Source organism: Nerophis lumbriciformis, linkage group LG17 (genome assembly GCF_033978685.3).
Source record: "Nerophis lumbriciformis linkage group LG17, RoL_Nlum_v2.1, whole genome shotgun sequence".
Classification (NCBI taxonomy): domain Eukaryota; kingdom Metazoa; phylum Chordata; class Actinopteri; order Syngnathiformes; family Syngnathidae; genus Nerophis; species Nerophis lumbriciformis.
In genome coordinates, this window is record NC_084564.2 from 35,550,787 (window position 1) to 35,562,500 (window position 11,714).

The following is an 11,714-nucleotide window of genomic DNA, read 5'->3' on the forward strand; positions in this document are numbered from 1 at the left end:
AAGAGTTCATCTAACATTTTTTGGGGGAAATCAGAGAACACCAAATATATGTTAGTTTTTCCTGTTTGTTTGTTGGTTGCCTACTTTGTAGTTCATGGAGAAAATTACAGAATGTTGGCTACTGGTTGTAAAATCACAAAATTTACAAAACCTAAAACCAGTGAAGTTGGCACGTTGTGTAAATGGTAAATAAAAACAGAATACAACGATTTGCAAATCCTTTTCAACTTATATTCAATTGAATAGACTGCAAAGACAAGATGGTTAACGTTCGAACTGGAAAACTTTGTTATTTTTTTTGCAAATATTAGCTCATTTGGAATTTGATGCCTGCAACGTGTTTCAAAAAAAAGCTGGCACAAGTGGCAAAAAAGAATGAGAAAGTTGAGGAATGCTCATCAAACACTTATTTGGTACACCCCACAGGTGAACAGGCTATTTGGGAACGGGTGGGTGCCATGATTGGGTATAAAAGCAGCTTCCATGAAATGCTCAGTCATTCCCCAACAAGGATGGAGCGAGGGTCACCACTTTGTCAACAAATGCGTGAGCAAATTGTCGAACAGTTTAAGAACAACATTTCTCAATGAGATATTGCAAGGAATTTAGGGATTTCACCATCTACGGTCCGTGGTATCATCAAATGTTCAGAGAATCTGGAGAAATCACTGCACGTAAGCAACAAGGCTGAAAACCAACATTGAATGCCCGTGACCCTGGATCCCTCAGGCGGTACTGCATACAAAATTGAAATCAGTGTGTAAAGGATATCACCACATGGGCTCAGGAACACTTCCGAAAACCACTGTCAGTAACTACAATTGGTCGCTACATCTGTAAGTGCAAGTTAAAACTCTCCTATGCAAAGTGAAAGCCATTTATCAACAACACCCAGAAACGCCGCCGGCTTCGCTGAGCCCGAGCTCATCTAAGATGGACTGATGCAAAGTGTAAACGTGTTCTGGCGAGTTCACATTTCATTTCAAATTGTTTTTGGAAACTGTGGACCTCGTTATCATGCTATTAAGGTCACGGTATGATATAATTGTGGTGTATGTTCGAAAAAAAACAAGAAAAAGACTTAAAAATGCCATAGTGTGTAAAATGAAGTGGCAGGAACGTTTAGGAGAAACACACTTACTGTAATTGGACACAAATGTCATGCTAAAATGTTCTAATCATATTTAATACTACATAAATGTATTTGAAGAGCAAATGGTTGTGCAGAGACATCCCCTTTTTCAAGCAAATATTACAAATAACTTATGGTTGAGTGTCATCAAAGTGACAAGCCGCGGGCTTGTCACTCAACTCAACTCAGTAGCCTAGTGGTTAGAGTGTCCGCCCTGAGATCGGTAGGTCGTGAGTTCAAACCCTGGCCGACTCATACCAAAGACTATAAAAATGGGAGCCATTACCTCCCTACTTGGCACTCAGCATCAAGGGTTGGAATTGGGGGTTAAATCACCAAAAATGATTCCCGGGCGCGGCACCGCTGCTGCCCACTGCTCCCCTCACCTCCCAGGGGGTGAACAAGGGGATGGGTCAAATGCAGAGGACAAATTTCACCACACCTAGTGTGTGTGTGACAATCATTGGTACTTTAACTTAAAACACAAATGTTGACTTTACTCTTACTTTCTGAGAAGCAATGTCCTCCACAGTGGACATGTGGGGCGGTATAGCTCGGTTGGTAGAGCGGCCGTGCCAGCAACTTGAGGGTTGCAGGTTCGATCCCCGCATCCGCCATCCTAGTTACTGCCGTTGTGTCCTTGGGCAAGACACTTTACCCACCTGCTCCCAGTGCCACCCACACTGGTTTAAATGTAACTTAGATATTGGGTTTCACAATGTAAAGCACTTTGAGTCACTAGAGAAAAGCGCTATATAAATATAATTCAATTCACTTCATGTTTATATCATTCTGGAATATTAAAAGTTAACTAACAATTCAACTTGTAATATTCTGAATACCCCACAAACTGATGTTTGGCTTCGCTGGCTCCAAATATATTTTCTGGGAGACAGTTTATGAGGCGGCGACTTGTCCGGTGTGCTGAAGCTCGATAAGCTTCAGCCCCGCCGAGACAGCGAGCGAGATAAGCGGTGGAAAAATGTATGTATGGATTCGAGGGGTTCATCAATAAGTTTTTTAGTTTACTCGCATTTCCCGCGGTGTACAGTTTTTTGGGGGTGATTTCCGTCTGTGCGCTGCCACGCTGGCTGTGTCGCCTTTGAAACGCTCGAGACAAAAGCGGTGCGCTTCGCTTTGCAGGACGCAGACTTTCTTACCTCCGCCAAAGAGGTTATATTTTCACCAGGGTTTGTTTGTCTGTTTGTTAGCGACATAACTCAAAAAGTTCGAGACAGATTTTGATGAATTGTCCAAAAATAACAATTCTTCTCATCTACTACGAACACACTTCACTTCCTGCTTACCACCACCTTGTTGGTCCCGCGCTGTGCAGAGAATTCTGGGAGACGTGGTTTATTTTCAGACCCAGCTAACGCTAAAGCGCCAGAAAAAAATACACACCAAGTTTTTGTTTGATACTATCACGCATCACGGGGATTATTGTAAATTGTAAATCGTTACACCCCTAACTGTCCATCCAACCATCCACCTTCTTCCGCTTATCCGAGGTCGGGTCGCAAAGGCAGCAGCCTAAGCAGGGAAGCCCAGACTTTCCTCTCCCCAGCCATTTCGTCCAGCTCCTCCCGGGGGATCCCGAGGCGTTCCCAGGCCAGCCGGGAGACATAGTCTTCCTAACGTAACCTGGTTCTTCCCCGTGGCCTCCTACCGGTCGGACGTGCCCGAAACACCTCCCTAGGGAGGCGTTCGGGTGGCATCCTGACCAGATGCCCGAACCACCTCATCTGGCTCCTCTCGATGTGGAGGAGCAGCGGCTTTACTTTGAGCTCCTCCCGGATGACAGAGCTTCTCACCCTATATCTAAGGGAGAGATCCGCCACCCGGCGGAGGAACCTCATTTCGGCCGCTTGTACCCGTGATCTTGTCCTTTCGGTCATAACCCAAAGCTCATGACCATAGGTGAGGTTGGGAACGTAGATCGACCGGTAAATTGAGAGCTTTGCCTTCCGGCTCAGGTCCTTCTTCACCACAACAGTGAAGCTCATGACCATAGGTGAGGATGGGAACGTAGATCGACCGGTAAATTGAGAGCTTTGCCTTCCGGCTCAGCTCCTTCTTCACCACAACGGATCGATACAGCGTCCGCATTACTGAAGACGCCGCACCGAACCGCTTGTCGATCTCACGATCCCAGGTACTCCAAGGTACTTGAACTCCTCGACTTGGGGCAGGGTCTCCTCCCCAACACCCTTAACTGCTTTTTAAAGGGTGTTGGACTCTAAAGGTTAGGTCATCTGGAAGATTTCACAAGGAATTATTTAAAACTGGTCACAGGTTAATGTTACAGCGTTGATCTCAGTATTGCAAAAGTATCTTGTCAATCAGTAGTATTGCGTCTGATCAACAGCCTGAACGGGCGCCAAGGCAAGAGTGCGCTTCTGGAAAAGCGAGCCCCGATGAAAAATTCTTCACTTCCTTCATCGTAAAAGGTCAGACAAGTCCAATGGGTCAATGAGTCCCCGTGTCAAAAAGTGTTCAGGAAGGTAGCGACCAGTCCAAAAAAAAGGGAAGTGAGAGGATATGTTGCTAATTATAATGTTTATTATGAATTATAAATATAAAATCTGAGGCTAGTTCCTCCTTTTCAAGACTTTAACTTTGTACCATTCTTTATTTAGCTATGAGAGGAGTGAACTTGGGGTTATATTTTAGAGTCATTATTCTTTCAGCCCAGTACATGTGATTAGACATTCCAAAACAAACCGAAACCAGAAACCAGTACCTAAACAGGAATTAAAATCCCCCAAATAAGAGATGGGAGTCAGGCACCCTGAAGGCCGGAGATGGCAGCTGAAAATGTGTGTGTTCTTTCTTAAATGGAAACTGCACTTTTTGAGGGGAATTCTGCCTATCATTTACAACCCTTATGTGGGACATTTTTAATGCTAACAATGGAGGTAACAGGATTCACTCTATTGACTTGCGATCCCTCAGGCGGTATGGCCTCAAAAATCGACATGAGTGTGTAAAAGGATATCACCTCAAGAACACTTCAAAAAACCACTATCAGTAACTACAGTTGGTCGCTACATCTGTAAGTGCAAGTTAAAACTACTATGCAAAGCGAAAGCCATTTATCAACAACACCCAGAAACACCGCCGGCTTCGCTGGGCCCGAGCTCATCTAAGATGGACTGATGCAAAGTGTAAGAGTGTCCTGTGGTCTGACGAGTCCACATTTCAAATAGTTTTTGGAAACTGTGGACGTTGTATCCTCCGGACCAAAGAAGAAAAGAACCATGCGCAAAGTTGAAAAGCCTCAAGGATTTGCAAATCATTGTATTCTGTTATTATTTACGATTTACACAACGTGCCAACTTCACTGGTTTTGAGTTTTGTATATATGTAATGTAGTAACAGCTACATTCATATTAACATGTAATATTCACATATTTTGCTCATTTTAACTATACAGTGCCGTATTCATTTCACAGACGCATCACACCGTTTGCTATTTCCTCCAACAAACTACCAATCATGCAGACTTCATGAGAGCCAACAATGACAACTTTGGGACAAATGATGATCCAGAAACATATATTTTTGAGCCTGACTATACGGAGGATGTGATACACGTTTTAGAAGCTGTGTGCTAAACTGATCCAGCACTTACAGTAGCATCATTGCTACTGTAAGTGCTGAACAAGAAATACAACCCATGAACATAAAAAAAACTAAACACTTACTGTACAATATCTGTCAGAAAAATTGTATATATAAATTTTCAAAAAACTTTCCGTTCCCTGGGTTCCCAGTGTACAGACGAAAGCTGTCTTTGTTGCACCAAGCCAAAGGCTTGGAAAATTCCATTGTGTACGATGGGAGGAGACGGGAGGGGTTATCTATTTTGAGCCAAGACCTGTCCAAGCTCGATCCAGGACAAGTCCAAGCCAGAGGCATCTTTTTCTTTTGTTTTAATGTGACCGAAAACAATGGCTGTTTAGAAACAGCTGTTGTTATGTAAACAGGGAAAGTCCAAATAAATAGAGGTGGCGTACAATCTTTTGCTAGAGAGTGCTGGAGACTGTCCAAGAGTACAGCCCAGACGTTTCTCCTCAAATTGAGCCAAATTTAATTCTGTCTCTGTTTAATTCCTTGCTTCTTGTCTCGTTTTAATTGATGTCATCAGGGTTTGAACCTGACAATATCTGCTCCCACTGGGATGCCGACTGATGGAATGTTTATATTTTCTAATTTAGTTGAACAATTAATCATAATCCTCACGCATATAAAAACAACAACAACAACACAAAAGGTGCCGCAAACGAGCGTCTTTCTCGCCATCTAAGTGGAACGTCAAAGTTGACCAACTTCTCGGTTTGTGGCCACAACATTCTACTATACAAGGTAGAGTCATGATTTATAATCTAGAATTAACTTTCACCAACCCAGAGGCGATGCAGCAGCTCACCCGCTCAATATGTCAATAACTGAATAAGCCAATTACGTCTCTGTGACCACGGCAACACTAAAAGTAGTTCCTCTGTGTTAGCGCTTATAATAATACTATTGTTAGTACTTGATTAATATCCAGGCCACGAAATGTACCGTATTTTTCGGACTATAAGTCGCAGTTTTTTTCATAGTTTGGCGGGGGGTGCGACTTATACTCAGGAGCGACTTATGTGTGAAATTATTAACACATTAGCGTAAAATGTCAAATAATATTATTTTCCTCATTCACGTAAGAGACTAGACGTATAAGATTGTTTGGTAAACGTATAGCATGTTCTATATGTTAGTTATTTGAATGACTCTCACCATAATATGTTACGTTAACATACCAGGCACGTTCTCAGTTGGTTATTTATGCGTCATATAACGTACACTTATTCAGCCTGTTGTTCACTATTCTTTATTTATTTTAAATTGCCTTTCAAATGTCTATTCTTGGTGTTGGGTTTTATCAAATAAATTTCCCCAGAAAATGCGACTTATACTCCAGTGCGACTTATATATGTTTTTTTCCTTCTTTATTATGCATTTTCGGCGGGTGCGACTTATACTCCGGTGCGACTTATACTCCGAAAAATACGGTAAATGGACTATTGTTGGCGGTTTTCATGACTCCCAATTAGAATGCATAAAAAAATTAATAATAAAAAATATGATAAAAAATGTGCAGTTCCCCTTTAAGTAGTCAAATGAAGTTGGATACAAATGTGTGACTTTGAGTGTATATTTACTATAACATTTTAAGAGGGGTTGATTGAATTTAAAGCAGCCTTGCGTTAACATGACTAAAGCATGTGTATATCGGTTTGTGGGCTGACTCAATGCAATCAATTGACAAAGCAAAAACATAATTCGATTTAAAAAGAAATACAATACTCTGGGAGTCGAATGTATTGTACATACAAGTTCACATATGCTCACATACGTACATAGGTACCTACGCTCCCACATACATACACAAATACAGTACATATTTACCTACCTAAAGTTCGTACATCCACACGCACATTCAATATACAAACATACACATACACATACTGTACATATACATTCACTGTACAAACACATATACACATTCTGTACATATACATTCATTGTACAAACACATATACACATTCTGTACATATACAAGTACATATGCATACTTACACTCATGCACATAATCACGTTTCATCAAACATATATTAACGTTGTTGCCCTAGGGTAAACTGGGTGTAACACATGGCACACTGACAAAGCTTAACCTATTGTGACTATAACAATCTACAAGGTTAATGTAGGTTGCTTCTCTTTCTCCCCCTCCATTTTTCTGCATTCTTTCGTATCTCAAGTTATCATTACGTATATGTATTGTTGCATTTAAACAACTGTATTGTTGATAATAAAGGTAAATTATTGGTATTGTTCATTATCAATAGCGCTATTTCTATTGGTATTTGTATTGATCCATTTGTAGTGTAATAATGCTCATTGTCATTTCTGTATTATTTTTTATTTTTCGCTAACTGCTTATTTGCTATTACTTTTACCATCATATTTGTACATGTCGTATTTGCTGATGTTGCTCTATTGTTGTTGTTGTTGTTGTTTGCTGTTGTTGTTTTTGTCTCTCTGTTTAATCCCCCTCTTGTCCCCACAATTTCCCCCTCTGTCTTCTTTTTTTTTCTCTTTCTATCCCCTCCTGCTCCGGCCCGGCTGCACTAAATGATAATATAAATACATTTAATAAAGTCAAATACAAATAAGGCAACAAGAGAAGTATCCTACACTTCTCTTTTGTAAAGTAAATCTGAACAGCCGACATGGGCATCTACATCAACTATATGATTTGCCTGAGAAGCTGGACAGGACACAAAAAAAATTAAAAAAATAAAATAAAAAATAAAAAATAAAAAATAAAACATAAAAAAATAAAAAAAAAAAATAAAAATAAAAAAATAAAAAATAAAAAATAAAAAATAAAAAATAAAAAAATAAAAAAATAAAAAGAAATACAAAAAAATATATTTTTGATACAACAGGTACAGCAAAGAGGAAGTAACACAAAATATGTATCGGTGTAAAGTAGGGATGTCCGATAACAGCTCCTTTACCACATGGGGTCCCCCAGGGCTCAATCCTTGCCCCAATTTTATTTGCGCTTTACCTTCCCCCTTGGTTCTATTTTTAGGAAGTACAGTATTGCATTTCATTTTTATGCCGATGATTGCCAGATTTATTTTCCCATGGCACAAAATAACACGGTTCAAAGTCTTATTGACTGCCTGCACGACATCAAAGTCTGGCTTTCAGCTAACTTCCTGAGCCTAAATGAAGACAAAACAGAAGTTATGTTGTTCGGTCCAAGTCGCTCTCCCTCCCCCAACGTTGACCTCGGCACTCTGACCCCGTATCTCAGCGACTGTGTCACAAACCTGGGGGTAAAGTTTGACTCAGATTTTAAATTCGAAAAACAAATCAGCAGCGTCGTTCAAAAAAGCTTTTATCAATTACGCCAAATAGCGAAAGTGAAACCGCTTCTATCAGGACATGATCTTGAGAAATTAATCCACGCCTTTATCTCGACTCGTCTTGATTATTGTAATGCCCTGTATGTAGGCATTAGCCAGGCCTCCCTCGCCCGCCTGCAGCTCGTGCAGAACTCTGCTGCTCGTCTGCTAACACAGACCCGCAGACGTGAGCACATCACCCCTATTTTAGCGTCCCTTCACTGGCTCCCTGTGCGTTACCGAATCAATTTTAAACTCCTTTTATTTGTTTTTAAATGTCTAAACAACCTCGCGCCAACCTATCTCTCCGACCTCCTTCAGCCTTACTGCCCCACCCGATCCTTAAGATCAGCCAATCAGCTGCTGTTGACGGTCCCTGACACAAGGCTGAAGCTTAGAGGTGACAGAGCTTTCGCCGTTGCTGCTCCCAAGCTCTGGAACGACCTACCCCTGAGTGTTAGACAAGCCTCCTCTCTTCCTGTTTTTAAATCTCTCTTAAAAACATACTTTTATTCCATGGCTTTTAACACTGTGTGATATCCATCCTGCAATGGCGCCCCATAATACACCTGCTGTGATCCTGTTTTTATGTTTTTATGTTTTTATTAATTCTATTTTAATTATTTATTTTTTATCGTGTTCTGTTTGTGTTGTGTTGTGTTTGCTCGGTACTCGTTTTATCTTTTAACCTGTTCATTGTACAGCACTTTGGCTACCCCTGTGGTAAATTTTAAATGTGCTTTATAAATAAAGTTGATTTGATTTGATTTGATTTTGCCGATAGCCGATATTCCGATATTGTCCTACTCTTTAATTACCAATACCGATATCAACCGATACCGATATCAATCGATATATACAGTCGTGGAATTAACACATTATTATGCCTAATTTGGACAACCAGGTATGGTGAAGATAAGGTACTTTTAAAAAAAATTAATAAAATAAAATGAATAAATTAAAAATATTTTCTTGAATAAAAAAGAAAGTAAAACAATATAAAAACAGTTACATAGAAACTAGTAATTAATGAAAATTAGTAAAATTAACTGTTAAAGGTTAGTACTATTAGTGGACCAGCAGCACGCACAATCATGTGTGCTTACGGACTGTATCCCTTGCAGACTGTATTGATATATATTGATATATAATGTAGGAACCAGAATATTAATAACAGAAAGAAACAACCCTTTTGTGTAAATTAGTGTGAATGGGGGAGGGAGGTTTTTTGGGTTAGTGCACTAATTATAAGTGTATGTTGTGTTTTTTATGTTGATTTAATCAAAAACAAAAAAAAAAACACAAAAAAAAAACATAAACAACAACAAAAAACGATACCGATAATAAAAAAAACGATACCGATAATTTCCGATATTACATTTTAACGCATTTATCGACATCTCTAGTGTAAAGTATTTTTACAAACTCTTATTGGATGAAATGATGACTGGGTGTATTATTGTGAGTATACAATGATCTACTTATAAATTATAAGTATATTGCAATATTCTGAATATTAGAGATAAGATTCTCACAAAAACTCATGATTTGATTCTGATTCTTGGGGTGGTGATTTGATTCAGAGTCGATTCTAGCAATATAATAATAAGACCTTTTTTGAAAACAGGTTATAGGTTACAAAAGTCCTCTTGGTTGTGAATGAAAGATGCCCTAAAAAATAATTTTTGAAATTGATGAATCGGTTAGGAATAAAAAATATATAAGAATCGCAATTCGGGTTGGAACAGATTTTTTTGAGCACACCTACCAAATGTTGTTTATCAGGTTATGATGTATATTATCGTTGCTCAAGTATCTGAAAAGTATATCTATACATTGTAAGCTTTTGCTTCTTCCTGCTCACAAAATGTTCCTTTTTCTTTTAATATTTCTATTGTTTTTTGTTTTGTTTTGTTTTTTTTACAAATCATGGCATTGTATTGGGGTGGTATATTTTATTTGAATTGTGTAGAGCAGGGGTTTCAAACTCATTTTAGATCGGGAGCCACATGGAGAATAATCTACTCTACTATTTTTGGTCTGTCGTGTCTGAAATAAAACTTAATTAAAATAATAAATAGAGAAATAAAAATGACAGACAGACGGGACTTTATCATTTTAGGTTCAAAAGCAGGGGAGATGGTTCTATTGTGATTCAAGCTGCAGAAAATGAAAATGAGTGTACAAACCATGTTTCCATATGAGTTGGGAAATTGTGTTGGATGTAAATATAAACGGAATACAATGATTTACAAAAAATTGTCAACCCATATTCAGTTGAATATGCTACAAAGACAACATATTTGATGTTCAAACTGATAAACATTTTTTTTTTTTTGCAAATAATCAAAGGTGGCAATAAATACTGATAAAGTTTAGGAATGTTCATCAAACACTTATTTGGAACATCAAACAGGCAAATTGGGAACAGGTGGGTGCCATGATTGGGTATAAAAGTAGATTCCATGAAACAAGGATGGGGCGAGGGTCACCACTTTGTCAACAAATGTGTGAGCAAATTGTTGAACAGTTTAAGAAAAAACTTTCTCAACCAGCTATTGCAAGGAATTTAGGGATTTCACCATCTACGGTCCGTAATATCGTCAAAGGGTTCAGAGAATCTGGAGAAATCACTCCACTTAAGCAGCTAAGCCTGTGACCTTCGATCCCTCAGGCTGTACTGCATCAACAAGCGACATCAGTGTGTAAAGGATATCACCACATGGGCTCAGGAACACTTCAGAAACCCACTGTCAGTAACTACAGTTGGTCGCTACATCTGTAAGTGCAAGTTAAAACTCTTCTATGTAAGGCAAAAACTGTTTATCAACAACACCCAGAAACGCCGTCGGCTTTGCTTGGCCTGAGCTCATCTAAGATGGACTGATACAAAGTGGAAAAGTGTTCTATGGTCTGACGAGTCCACATTTCAAATTGTCTTTGGAAACTGTGGACGTCGTGTCCTCCGGACCAAAGAGGAAAAGAACCATCCGGATTGTTACAGGCGCAAAGTTGAAAAGCCAGCATCTGTGATGGTATGGGGGTGTATTAGTGCCCAAGGCATGGGTAACTTACACATCTGTGAAGGCGCCATTAATGCTGAAAGGTACATACAGGTTTTGGAGCAACATATGTTGCCATCCAAGTAACGTTACCATGGACGCCCCTGCTTATTTTAGCAAGACAATGACACGCCATGTGTTACATCAACGTGGCTTCATAGTAAAAGAGTGCGGGTACTAGACTGGCCTGCCTGTAGTCCAGACCTGTCTCCCATTGAAAATGTGTGGCAGATTATGAAGCCTAAAATACCACAACGGAGACCCCCGGACTGTTGAACAACTTAAGCTGTACATCAAGCAAGAATGGGAAAGAATTCCACCTGAGAAGCTTAAAAAATGTGTCTCCTCAGTTCCCAAATGTTTATTGAGTGTTGTTAAAAGAAAAGGTGATGTAACACAGTGGTGAACATGCCCTTTCCCAACTACTTTGGCACGTGTTGCAGCCATGAAATTCTAAGTTAATTATTATTTGCAAAAAAAAAAAAAAGTTTATGAGTTTTAACATCAAATATCTTGTCTTTGTAGTGCATTCAATTGAATATGGTTTGAAAAGGA